The sequence below is a fragment of the Lycorma delicatula genome, chromosome 1, assembly GCF_047948215.1.
Source record: "Lycorma delicatula isolate Av1 chromosome 1, ASM4794821v1, whole genome shotgun sequence".
NCBI lineage: Eukaryota > Metazoa > Arthropoda > Insecta > Hemiptera > Fulgoridae > Lycorma > Lycorma delicatula.
Window position 1 is genome coordinate 162,494,421 of NC_134455.1, and position 15,654 is coordinate 162,510,074.

Consider the following 15,654-nt stretch of genomic DNA (forward strand, 5'->3'; position numbering starts at 1 on the left):
CTAATGGCTAAACTCTCCAATTATCTCAAGCGACTCAGGGAAGAAATTAATCGGTCCTATTCCTATTTTTTTCGAGTACACCATTAATGCAGAACGATGTCAGGATATTTCATTTCAGTTCATTGCACTCTCGGAAGAGGAAGACAAAAGTTAGAAAAGTTAGAAAAGTCGAAAAAGTTAGAAAAGTTTGAAAAAGTTTGACAGAAAAAGTTTGAAAAAGTTATAAGAAACGCTGTAAAAATAATTGAAGCTTGTATTCAAGAAGATGGCGGCCACTTCCAACATTTACTCTAAATGTAAGGTAATGGATGGTAATAATAAAAATTACATTTACATTTACACATGCCTTTTTATTATTTCAATACCTACCAATATAAGGTTGGGTTGCGTTTTGTATGGGACACTCTGTATGTGAGAGCTCAGACTACGACAGCTCTATCTTAGGGTAGTCCCTTGCAGTTTATGCATCGTCGCATCCTAGCACAATATTAGTGGAGAATACGCCTTTCAACTTTACCCTGTCCCCCTAAAACATTCGACAATAGTGGGCTCGATCCTCAATCCGATACCAACAGCATTATTCTAATCGTATTGTAATCAAACTCTACAAAGACCGTTTGTGGAAGCTCACCGGCTCAAGCTGGTCTCGGCGTAGCACAGTCCACTCGATTTTTCTGAGTATATCAGTTAATATTTGTTCTGGTTTGGTTTCGTCCTGATTTTGTATGGTACTAGCAAATATCCCGTTTGAATTTTGAAAATCGAACGATTGCTTGCAGAGATATTATAAAAGCACCCCATTGAACCTCCCAAAACAGCGCCCCAGGGGCACCTCGTTTGTTACCAGTTGATAATTGATCAAGTCTCGCATAAGGTGCTCGCATCACCTAACCACTACAGCCGCACACACATTCCTCACAAGAAGCCCATTATTATTAAACTGAATTTATTTAATACTATTTTGCTTTATTTAACGTAAATTTAATTCTGTTATTGTAAACATATATTTAAAAATAATATTTATACTTTATTTAATAGTATTTATAAATAAAATTATTCTATTATTTTTGTTGTAATATTATTCATTCGATTGACTGAACCATTCAGTTCAAACCCAGCTAACACAATGATGAGACTCACAGTTCACAGTTCATTAATTCAATTCATTAAAGTTCGTGCTTCAACCGGCAAAACTTATATTATATATATAATGTAAGGATTCCAACGCGTGGTCATACATCAAATTCGGTTTGGCCGTTGTGGTGCTACGGTGGAATCAACATAGATACATACACCCTAAATACATTACACACCTTTTTTGGACAGTCGAGTAAAAAATACACCAACACCTAATTTATTTCAATTTTATTAATGAATTAAATTTTTTAAAGTTCTCATTGTAGGAAAGGAATCTTGTCTTATTTTTAAAGGCCAACTAAAAAACAACTCCTGAAAATGATAAAAATTATTTATAATTGCAAAAATTTACAGAATTTAGGCATAAAGTAGTCATACAATATATATATAATATTAGAAAAAATATAACATATTAGTTTAATCGATAACGCTGACTATAAAAGGGAGATTTTTTGTATTGTTATGTAAATAGAAGCTGGGTTCAGGAGGTAAATAAAATACTAAACCTTAAGCAATTGGATAATATATTTGTTGTACTTGAAAGGAATTTACTGTTAAAATGGTTTAGCGTTTCATTAAACAAAAATCCAACATTTACTCGAATTTTCTAAAGTACCAAATACGAAATTGTTTTCATATTTCATGACCGGATGATACTGTGAGCTCTTATCCAGTAACTATCTGCTGTTCTATTACAATGGAGAGACTATTCGTTTGATCCGAACGTCCAACGACTAAACCTGGTTTTTGGGAAAATGTTACTGTTTTTGTTACCATGAAAACGACCGCAAGGGACAAAGGAATTTGCATAACGGACTGTGTTATATATTTCGGTTAGGGTTGGGTCGACGCGAGGGAAGTAGTTCACCGCTACGCATTTTCTAGCGGCTCAATGACGACTTTAATACAACCATTTATCTTAGTTATAATAATTTTACCTGCTGGAGCAATATATAGATGAGCAGATGAATAAATGTTTAGACTGTAACAAAATTTACATACTAAATTTAAATAGACCTATGAACATTTATATTTATACTTAGCTACTCGATTAAAGAATAAAATTAAAGGTAGTTGATTCCGTCTGAATTTAATAAACAAATTCTTGTGTCTGAGAATAAATAAATGAAAATATTTGACGGCTTAAACACTCATTTGTATTTTATTCACTCTGTTCTTTCTAATAATCTCAAAAGGCCGGACGTCTAAACAAAAAACTGTAGCTTACAAATTTCTTTTAATGTGAGAAAATATAAATTTATGTTACTTATTAAAAAGTTCGATTAATTCAATTTATTTATATAATGTATAAATATAACATATTTATTTATTTAATTTGCCGATTTACTAAAAAACTTCATAAATTAATACGAGTGCCGATATTTATATTAAAGAATGTCTTTGGATAACTAGCTTCATATAAAGTAGGTACGATTCCATTGCATAGGTACGTTAACTCTCATTGCAGCATTTAGATAAAATACAAGTCATAAATACAAGTTTAAATTTATTAGAACATTTTTTTTTAGGAATACTGTGTTCTGTGTGTATGGTGTATAAGCGCGCGCGGTGTGTAAGAGGCAGCAGCAGCAGCACAGGTTTTTTTCTTTTGAGAGAGATACTATTTAAAAGAGTTGCTTTTTCGGCAAATATGAATTAAATTGTATTAATCATATTTATCTACTACAACCTGTAGACGAACAAACATTTTTATAATAAATAATATTTTTAATTAATGTTAAGTAAAATTGATTCATACGCTGCACGGACTGTTATTTTTTATTTACTTGAATTGTAATTAATAAATTGCAACATGATATTACTTCATAATTATAAAGTCGCATGTTATAAGTAATTGGACACTTTTAAAAACAATACGATAATAATGTCTGAATTAAAAAAAACAACAAATGAATCAAATTTTATGCAATATCCCGCGATTAATGCAATATAAACAACCTCATAATTAAATAATTCCTCAGTATTTGCGAAAGCAAAAACTCAAATTACAAACGACTGAATCGTTCTGAATGAATCAAGTAGAATAAAATCTGTAATGATCTATTTATCATGAGAAGATATCCCAGTGATGTCACATTCATATAAACACATATCGTTAAAAAACTGTACTTATTGTAAATTACGTCTGTAATTAAGATAATTACATATTACATATGTATTACAATTACTACATAATTGTAATACAGTTGTTTTGTGTTACAGTAAAATTAAATCATTTATATTTAAATAAATGATTTAATTTTACAATTTTTTATTTTTGTTTAATTTTTTTTGCGCGACTTCAACTACTATTGAATACAGTTTATTGATATCAGGGATGGCATTTTTTTTCATCACACATCACTTAATTTTAACATAAACAGGCAGTGTGAAACTTGGAACCTGAGAAAAAATTTAAGGCCCGAAACGATTGTTTTATACCTATTGTTTTTAGTCCATTTTATTTTTAATGAAACGGCACTTTGCTGTGGTAAACAAAAAATAAATTGTCATTTTATATATTATTATTTATGAATGTACTTACCGTAATTGTGTATTAATCAAAGCGTTAAAGTACTTCATGTAGTTAACTATAAAAGCATAATTAGAATATTTCTGATAAATATTATTTCTGACGTAACAAACATCGACACAATGTACGATATCCCTTCTCTTAAATCGAAACTTGAATTTATATAAAGGTAAACATAAAATGTTATTTTGTAGGCCGACATATAAAATCCTGAGTTTTCAAAACATGTGCTACTCTTCCGCTGGCAACAGTAAACTGAGACAAGAATAAACTATAAATAAAAACCATTACAATAGTAAAATAATAATCAAAATGGAATGATTATGTACACGGGTATTTAGATAGTAGCAAATAGAAAATAAACCTCACTTGAGCTGAAGGGAATAATTTAATTAGAGATCATTACGTTACAATTAGATAATGAATAGTACCATTATAAAAATATATGAACATAAAAGAAGAAATGCACATCGAAAAATTAGACTGGTATTAAGTTACATTGTTATAAGTACTATAATTTAGGTCAGTACTACAGCACAAGTATTATAAATATATAATTAATATTAAGCTAATTATAATATTAATTGTAATTATTTCATTTTCATATTCCATTTACAAGCTTCTTTGTAAGCTTCAGTGGTGAATTAATTTATCAGTAAAAAAAAATTATTTATCGTTTAGAATCAAATGGTAACAGCAAAAAATTGAATAAATTTTTATAAAATTGATGTTTCAGGAGTATAGGTGTTTTTTTTAGTTTTTCTAATCTCAGTGATGCTATTTACGTCAGTATTTCCGATGATATTTTTCTTTCTAAAGTAAAAAAATAAAAAATTTAAGTTTCATAAAACTCATAGAAATGTATATGTCACGACATAGAAAAGTATAAATCCTCAATATCTCACGAGCTTTGATACGATTTTTTTTTTTTGAAATTTAATAGAACTACCAATAAAACAAGCTATCACACTATAATTTTATGATTGTAGTTTATGCAGTTTCCGTTTTATTCGTGTAAATGATAATAAACATCCGTACATATCAAGGTTTCATATGAATATACCTTCTAGCTTTTACAACCAAGTTTTACAAAATTTTATTAAAAAACGTCTGTAAAAAAGTTTTTGACCGAGTAAGTAAAACAAAAAATAAAAATAACAAGGAAAGTATCAAATTTTGAATGATAGCAATATGTTCCACTAGTAATAATAAATAAACCCACCGGGTTGTTCTTGTGGTGAACGCGTCTTCACAAATCAGGTGATTTCGAAGTCGAGAGTTCCAACGTTCAAGTCCAAGTGAAGGGAGTTAATTTTATACGGATTTGAATACTAGATCGTGGATACCTGTGTTCTTTGGTGATTGAGTTACAATTAACCACACATCTCAGAAATGCTCGACCTGAGACTGTACAAGACTACAGTTCCTTACCTAAGGAGGATGATACGTATCATCCTCCTTCATCCTCTGAAGTAATACCTATTCCAGGAGGCTAAACAGGAAAAAGGTAGGAAGTTATAATAGCTAGAAAAGTAAGAAATTGTTAGTTTTTGTGGTTTCTGAAACCATAAAAAATTTCTTTAGATAAAAAACCAACATCAAAAATGTTCTACAATGGTACTAACCTAGTAGTTGAAAAATTAAATAAAATATAGAATACGAAAATAATTACTTGTCTCTCATTTCGTAAGCAAATAATATTTTTGCGTTTTGGTATTATTTTTTAAATATTTCCATGAGATCTCCTCTTCAAAAGTATTAAGCTTAAGATTCTCTGTATAGTAACTATTTTTAAGTGTACACATAAACGAAGGCACACAGAAACTCTCCATAGATTATACAAGGAGAGGAGTTTTACATTACGCGATTTTTTCTAATAATTCAGTTTTAAGAAAATTGTCTCTTTTTGGTCCTAATGTACCCCACATCGTTGTACCATTATCTGTGTCCTCTGTGAACTCCTTGAAGATAGCTAGCCCACTCTTCGAGAATGTTCTCTTATTTTAAAATGAAAAAACCTTACCCACAAGTACAGTCGTTGTGCCGGTGTTTGAAACTGCGGTATCTAAAGTTGACCGGCCTCCTTGGCTCGAATGGTAGCGTCTCGGCCTTTTATCCGGAGGTCCAGGGTTCGAATCCCGGTCAGACATGGCATTTCCACACACACGACAAATCATTCATCTCATCCTCTGAAGCAATACCTAACGGTGGTCCCGGAGATTAAACAAAAAAGAGGTATTTAAAGAGGATACTAGCTGATATACTTAACCATAAACGGAAGCTTCAAATTCAGATTACCCTCTTACAACAGAGAGGTTGTGTACGTGCCACTGTATGTATGTGTGTCTGTGTGTGTGTGTGTGTGTGTGTGTGTGTGTGTGTGTGTGTGTGTGTGTGTGTGTGTGTATTCACTTAAGAAATAATTATCAGACAAAAAAATCTTGAACAACAAACAGTAAACATATAAATTAACCTTACTAAACGTCATAGCATAGAAATATAAACCGTTAGATAATTCTTCAAAAAATTATTCATTACATTTCCGGAAATTCTCATTTTGAATGTTTCTTTTTATTTAAACAAAAAATCCTCCTGAAAAAAGTTAAATCAACACAATTAATCGTTCTTTAAAGGTAGAATTTTGATATAAGCACCAAATTAAAAACAAGCAACTGCTAACAACTTACAATTAATTTAGCACCAACGTCAAAAGTTCAAGATTTAAAGATTTACTCGTAATAATATAAATATATATATGTGTGTAACAAGACCGGTATAACGAACCTGAGTAACGGATTCCTGCCAATTAAAAAGAAAGTAGTCGAAAATATAATAATAGAAGAAATCCAGAAAGGAGCTAAAAGAAGCCTTTTTAGTAAAGGTAACAGGTGCGTTTAACAATCGTCTTTTGTAATACTGCCTGCTGATACACCTAAATAGATGTTGTTTCGTGAGAAAAGTTACCAGTCCCAGATTAGAAATGCATGGGATTGAAAGGGCTCGGTCGGTCGTTCTCACACTCAACTGTGGTCTGGTCCTGCAGTTAAAGAAGATAGGAGTATAAATACTCCGGGAAGACCAGTTGACAAAAAGATCTGTGATATGTCAGTCTGCGAGGAGATTCTGCGGGATTGTAGCGAGAGTATTCTGCGAGGAAGTCAGTGAAGGAGCAAATTTCTAGTGCAGGTTCGACGCGATTAAGATGATATCACCAGTAATTTCAGTGCATAAAAACAAGAAGTGGTTCGGTGAGTTATTATTAGACTATAAGTGAAAGAAATAATGTACAAAATTTCATTCATAAATGTTAGGACAGTTTTATTTGTGATCCAGAAACCGTATTTGCAGTAAAAGAACTTTATACTTGTCTTTTCTATTGCACTATTGTTGTTAATACAAGACTACTGGTTAAAACTGTTATGACTAGCGGTCATGCTAATGTCTTTTTTTAATGGGACTGAATTCTGGTTTCCAGTATTTAACTATCTGCAAATAAATCCTGACGATTACTTTAAATTCTGTTTTGTATGTAATCACTGTTTATTATTATTATTATTGTGGTTGTAATTGTTGTGATTATCATTTGTTTTTTATTATTATTGTTTGCTGATGTCATTATTATTATTTTGAATATTATTATTGTGAGTTGTTAATATTATTGTCGTTTATTATTCTTATTGTCATTGTTATTATTGATTTGTCTTATTTTAATTATGTTCTTAAACTAATCAATTGTAATTATATAAACATATTCAACTGTCAATCTCTCAATATCCTGATCGAGCGGCAAACACATGACAATATGTGTATGTTTTTTTTACTTTTTATAATTTTTGAAGTCAGTTATATGTCTTTTAAACACATGTTTATTTAAAAACATTAAAGCGTTGTGCGTAGATCTAAAAAAAATAATGAAAACCATCTGTATGAAAATTTCAATATGAAAAACACAAAAGGTGGAAAATTGTATCTTGATAGGAATGCCAAGAAACAACGTTAGTAGCTACAACCGAATGTTAGCTAAGCTTGTCTGATATACGGGCATTAGTATTTTACTTAAATTATTTCCGTCGAATTCTAACAACGGAAATGAAAAGAAATTCGAATTTCATTAAAAAACTAACGGTTTTATTTTAATGTGTACTTAGTATGTGATTCAGTCTATTTGCCCTCGGATCAGTTCAAAAAATTAATAACCGAATAACTAGACATAGTAATTTTAAAATTAATGTAGATGTATAGATTATGTTAATATAGTTGCAAAATAGAATGATCTAGGTGGAGTAGTCGAGGTAAATTTGTAGAAACTAGATCAATTATAGTTGCCAATTAATGAAACACTAACCTTTATTGGTTTCACGATTTCTTATCCATTAATCTGGGATATTAATACCCAGATTGAAGAATAAATTCGCAGAGAACGATTTGATAATATTAATAGTATTAATATTGCTAAATATTCATAATATTAATATTTAGTTAAAATGGATCGGTTCGTTTTAGTGAGGGTTGATAAAGTACGTAGATTTGTACGTACATTTTCACAGACATTAGTCTGGGAAAATGTATGGGTTTGGGCTATAAAAAATTTGTTGATTTTTCATATCTCAGGAACGGATATCTTAATTCAACGGTGTCTAAAATATTTTTTTTCAAATTACACAACATTTTAAAGAAACATATTTCTAATTTTCTAAACGATCTAGTAAATTTCAATTCTTGTATCTTTATTTTTAAATAAGACGTTCGTAAATTTGAAACATTTAGAATTTCTTTCTTTATTACCATATTACAACATATTTTATTTTTCAATTTTGTAAACATAAATCAAATAAATATTTCTTGCCTGTACATTGCGTTTTTAATTTTGTAGCGAATGCTATTTTAATTTGGTTTGCTACGTTCAGATTATAAAAAACTGAAATAGAGATTTAAAGCTTAAAAAATCGTACATACTCGTAAAGTAAACCCTAACACAAAAAATTCTAGTAAATCAAACATTTTTTTAAAACTTAAAACAACCTTTAAAATCAGTTGATGTTTCTAATTTAAAAGAGTAATGTTAAAAAGACTCAGAGGTAATAAAACCAGTATCAAAAGTAATTCCTAGGCTATCTATAACTTTGTTGGCTTCTATTTTAATAAATTATTACTTAAAAAGTGCGAATTCAAAGGCTAAGTAATGATACATAACATTTAACAATAAAATACATTTATCTAAAAACAAGGAATTAAGAGGCAAACTTAAATCCAAAAATAATAATTAATATATTCAAAATAATTTAATACTCCCAGTCTCCATTTACTACTTTTATAACATTATTCCAATTTTTTTTCTACGGCTGTATTAAAACGTTTGAAATCGCGGCTGGAACTTGTATCATAATGAAGGTCATTATGAAACAGATTTTCATTATGATACAAGTGTTCAACCTTTCAAAAGCATACACATTTTAACCACTGACCAATATGAGCGAGTATTGTTTAATGTAACACTATTTTTTTACTTTGATTTTAATCCGATTTAGTAGTTGGCTAGCAGAAGTTTATTTGAAAGTACGCCCATAGGTAACTAAGTTCTATATTACATTGTTTATTCTTTTGCTAAATATATTGGATTCTGAGGAAGAAATGTCTTTAACACCGATCTATATTAAAGAAAAGTCAGAACTTATCACTAAGAACCTATTCCTACAGAAATATATTTTTAATTTATTTTTTGAAAAATTTAAGATAGGTATTTCGTAAATTATGTATTCTATCATTGATTTAAATCAATAATCTCAATATTTCCTCGGCCGTAGAAAAAAATACGGATGCAACTCTCAATTATGGTCATTAACACCATTAATTATGGTGTTACAGATTACACGGGTATAAAAAACTAACATAAAAAATTAACTGAAAGATTTAATTAAAATACGAGGCAGCGAGATTAGTTAAATAATTGAAAATACTGATATCCAATAATTACAGTTATTATTACAACGTGAATTTCATGCGACTTAACGGGTAAAAAAGAATATTATATAATTTTTTTTATAAAGGAAATTATTTTCAAGAATTAAATATAATTAAGTTTAATAGGGTTAATCTAAACAACTTTGAGAAACGATTTTAATTTAGATATGGTTGTTTTATCTTTATACCGTTTTTAATTATACAATTTATATGGTTAAATGTTATAAAGGAAGAAATAGAAGAGGTCACAAGAGTGAGATTTTATAATGAAATAAAAGCAACACGTGGTGGAAAATAATTTTCGCCAACATCGGTATTTTAGTTTAATTTTTAACTTCACAAAATTACAAGTCAAGTATATTTTGGAGTAAGTTAAAAAGAGAACCGAGTACGCAAAGTTTCATAAAAGAGAAATTTTTAATAAAAGAAAAACATTACTTGCAATGAATAATGAAGTCATTAGCTGCATATTGTTTAAAATACTGGCTCTGAATTTTATTATAAATTTCAGAAATAATTTTTTTTTAGTTATACTGACGACAGTACTAAAAATAAACTTGTAACCGTTTTTTTTATTCAAACAACAAACATCTTAATATTGCGTAATCTTGTTAATAATTATTTGATACTAGGCTAAAAATTATTATTAAAAAATAATAATATATGCTTTATGAAACCTAAAAACAAAACGTAAAAACGTTGTTGGAAAAAAGATGATTCTGCTTCTTACGAAAATATTAGTGAAGAAGTCATCAAGCGATTGCTGAAACGATGATACATAATTTATTTATGTCTTCGATTAATTTTATGATTATTATTTAGAATTTTTATCGCTTTTTTATGTGTTATAATTACTTATCTTTCATTTGATTTAATAAACATTCATTCTTTCAAAAAAGTATTGATAAAGCAAGTTTTTTATCCTAAATTATATATAATAACTTATCTACTTTCGCTTTTATATTCTCGAAGTTATTTAATTTTTGATGCTATATATTTAAATACCGTAATTATTTTGAAAAGTTTTAAAATACGTACTGATAGACCTTATTGGCGGAATATTGAATACATCCTTAGAATTTCTTAGTTTTCAGAAACCACGATGCAGAAAAAGGCGTAATAATTAATTAAAATATTATGTAGAATAAATATCTGTTTCTAAAACTTAACTTTTGTTCTCTATGAAAAGTTTTTTTTTTATATGAATAAAAATAAAGGAGCAGAAATTCTGCTCGGCGGCGCTCTTAGACATTCAACAGACCTTTGATAAGGTATGGATACCTGGCTTACTCTACAAGTTAAAGTTACAACTTCCTCAACCTTACGCAGCTCCGTGGTTCACGCGGAATGATGAGATTCACGATTATCTGGAGCTTCCATCGGTTCGTGAGATTGCACAACAGCGCAATGTCAAATACCTGCAGAGGCTTGAGAATCATGTAAACCACTTGAAATTAATCTACTCGATAACAGCAGAGACGTCCGACGGTTGAAACGAGCCCATGTACTCGACTTAGGGTCTGCGTAACAATTTAGAATCTAACACCGTCAAGTTTAGTGGTGTCGTATCTAATTTCTTGTTACTTCTCTAACTTTTTCTTTTTTATTTGTTATTAATGTTTGTTTTGTGGACTATATGGTGCTGAAATTAATGGTTCGTGATTTATAACTGAACTTGAAATTTCATATTTGACTTTAAGTTTGCTTGCAACTATTTATTGTGTATTATTTATTTTGGGGGTTCCTTAAGGACTTTCTTATCACGTGCTTTTGTCAGGAAACTTACTTATGGCTCCGCAGGAGAGCCGATTGTAATTAAAATTGTTATTGAGAAAAAAAAAATGAATAAAAATTATAATTTAGATATTAGCAGAAAATGATGCATAAAACTACATTATCATAATATGTATCCAAAAATGATTTATCCTTCAAACATTCATCTCATATAATAATAATTTCAACAATTTACTATATTAAAGGTTATCTATCGAAAGAATATTTTAACTTTACTTACCCTAAATTTCTTTCTAATAAATAATAAAATAACAATAGAATTCACAGGAAAAATATATCCTGTGCTTTGCAGCTGTAAATTTACAAATGTCAGATACTCTGAAGTTGAAATTCTAAGACACATTTCATTACTAAATTTAATACAAAGTAACATTTTTTTTAATTACAAGTAATACAACTGCTCTAAAAGACTTTCGTTAACTGTTATTTTTACCAATGATAAAAAGAATAAATTATTTACAAGATAATTTTTCAATTTATAACATTCTACATTTTTACAGTAGATATCCTAAAAGTGACTTGCTTTTGGACCTCTCAAGCTAATTTAATTATTTGGGAGGGTTTACAGCACTATAGAATAAATTATTTCAAATGAATAAAAATTAATAATAATACCAGTTAATACTTAAATAAATTAACTGTGTCTATTTTCAACTATTTAGTACTGATTTTATACTACCAATTCTTGTCAAATTTCTATACAGATAGTCTTCCTAAACACAAAATATTGTATAAAAACATTTTAGCATAGTTCGTCCAGTTAAGAACACTGTGTCACCGTGGGGTTCCTCATGAAAAAAATAACCGTCGAGAAGAGGTTATCATTTGCCGCTTGCAAATAGGGCACCTCATGAGTCAGACGGATGCACCCGTCGAGTGTTCACTGCGATTGCCAACTAACGAGTGCACCACATCCTTGTGGACTGTGTCTGTTATACGGCTTTGTGTCGGAAGTTTTAACTAGGGGCTAACGTACGAAATATGTTTGGCAACAATGTATCGATGTTGTCCAGTATCTTAAGATTTCTTGAGCTCGTGCATCTAGATTTATATATATATATATATGATTAAAACTGTAATATATTTTTGCCTTTTGATGTTCGGCAATTTAATTTTTTTATGTTGGATTGTTAATATTGTTTTTATTTTAGTTTTATTTCGCACTTAGCATACCGCGTAGGCGTTTTACATCGTTTACACTTTTAAGATAAATTTTAATTGTTAATTTTTAATCATTTATTATAATAATTTTTGCATCCGGGTGCTGATAACATTTTGTCGTGCGCCCAGGTGAAAAATCAATTTTCCGTGAGAGACATTTCCTAATTTAGGTATCCTTATTTATTAATTATGCATTCAATGTTTTTAGAAAAAAAATAAGAGTCTAATTCGTTGAAATGCATTTCAAGAAACATTTTTCTTAAAAAGTTCTGTACATTTTTTAAATGCAACAGTAACTCGATTTTATTTTATAACAGGCTTGATAAAATAAAATACCACTCTGAAGTATAAAGCTGTACGTTTACCGAACCGCCATCGTTAATCAAGGGGAATAAGTACGCAAAAAAAGGAAAGCGTAATATGAATAGCCCTCGCGTGAATAAAAGCTATTTCTCCTTAATACGCGAACTGTTCTGATTATAACTTATGTAACTGATTCTTTTTAATTATGATGTTTAATAACTTAAACAATACGCAATAACAAGCAACCCAATAGCTACAGTATTACAGTTTAATAAGATTACGTAAACGAAATTTTATTCTCAGGAAACTGAATAGGCCTTCTTATGAAATTATTAAGAATAATTACTTACAAATAAGATTAAAAAGGTACTCCCAATAATTTAAACGAAAATTAAAATCATAATTTATAACATTTCTTTTTAAATTGGAATGTATATGAATGCACGAGATTTACTTTTTTAATACTTTGAATTTTTTTAACTAATCAAGAGTAAAAGAATAAAAATAAAATGTATAGAAATAAGTAAATACTAAATTCACATTAAAATTCAATAAAAAAGATATAATGACTGCGGCTGTCATTTAAAGCCACTGAACTTATCACACAAGGATTTCTAAGTTTCCAACAGTTCAACAAAGACTTGATCAGTTAAATATAATACAATTAGATGAAATATATTAAGTGACTGGATTTTTAGATAATTCGATCGAAAGTTTAAAAACTTGATAAATGAACGGATTTGTTTATAGATTTGCATAAATCCATAAACAATTTTAAATTTTCCCCTGTTATTTTACATAGTGCTTTTGATGGATCTCTCGAAGACCATTTGATGAATTTCGAAGACCAGTTCTCTAACTTTTCATTTTCTTCAATTTATTACTACATAACTGATGTTATGAAGATTATGCCATTATGAAGATCAACGGTTCCAGATTTCTTTCTTATCGTGTAAGAGGAGTGAAGATTGTCGTCGAGGGGTCCCAGGACTTTCGTCAGTGATCACATTCAGAGACACCTGAGGTGTTTCCTGTTGAATTATCTTCGGTAAATGCTTCCTGTGTTACAGTTGCTGGAAGTAAGGATCCTGACATGATCTATATAGAGTGTAAATATGTCACGATCCAAATAAAGTATTTATGTCTGTAAATTATTTTTTTTTTTAGTATAATCTGAAATAAGAAGAATTGTTATGATAATATGGGAATTATTCGTTTTAAAAAAAAAATCTTAATCTGTTTTTTACAAACAACTCCAACTTGATTACTACGTGAGATATCACGCATATCTCTTTCGCTTGGTATATTTGATATATGTGTTGCTTACGTATTATTTAATTTATTCAAATTTAATTAAATGGTAATATTTTATTTTATTCTTTTATTTTACCCAGGTATTAGCTTCAAGCATGAAGTTTGCATAGGTAACTATTGTAAACTATCCGCTAAAATAATAATCTCCGAAAAGTAAAAGAATAAATTTTTTTAATACAAATCTTTGAAAGTTAGGTCTTAATTTTATATTGCACTGATACTCTTAAAAAACTGGGATCCTAGAAATCAGAAAATCTCATTATTACATTGCTGCAAATGTATGTATGCATGAATTTGTAGACAAAATCAATGTAATTTGTAATAAGCGGAATTAAATATTGCTGTAATTGTAATACTGTAATCTGTACAATAGTAATTATATTACGGTCAAAAAGTCCATTCTAGCATAAAGTAAGCCAAAGTTGAACAGATTCAGATTCGTGTTAGAACTACAAAGGATTGTTTAATAAAGACAGAAGAGAATACAGATCACGATGAATCAAGCTCCTGTAACGTATTTCTGTGTTACCCAATAATTGTTAATGCAATGTGCAGTGACGAAACCAGTATGATTGTTGAATAAACAATTGTGTATACCTAAAACGCATACCTAAGATAACAATGCTGCAAACAAGTGTCCTAAACAAAGGACAAAACCCTATATAATTGAACTCCATCCATTTGATGCTATAAATGTAACAGTACAAACTACTTAGTTACTCTGTGATCAAGAGATGAGCGTTGATGAAACCCATAATATAAATCAAAATATAGGCTTCGTTTATCTCCTAAAAAATAATAAACATGCAACGCATACGATTTTGGTGTTAAGATTAATTTTTATCCAATAATAATTCTACTACTAAATTTTTTTGGTTTTTACATTCTTAAAAAAAAGCCTTAACAGCGGGGCATCTCTAATGTTGGCACGTTTATCATTTTGCAATCTTCCGATACATAAAATGTTATTTTTTAGGAACGCCCATAACAAATTTATGCACGCGTAATAGTAAACCGTTGGAAATCATTATATTCAACAATAATTATTAATTGTTAAATCCTGTATTAATGTGGAAGTAACCTAAATGTCAGCCGATCGCATAAAACACAATCTCTGAACGTAATTATTTGCTAAACCATTGTATTCATTTTTAACTTACCAAACGTACGGACACCGCAACTACAGATTGGTCTAATAACCAGACACAACCTTGTAGCGATGAAGAGTGCAACTAACTATTAAAAAGAAATCAATTTTTTTTCCTATTTTATAAAATATTTTTTATTTATAAAGTTTTCATGCTTAAATTCGAAAGTATACAACTCTGAATATTAATGTCTATAGAGATAAAACTACATTAAATTTACTGTGGTAGTCATTCATGCGTAGTTTATTCATGTTTTAATTATGTATTCCCGAAAGTATATCTTACTTTGTGAATAACACATAT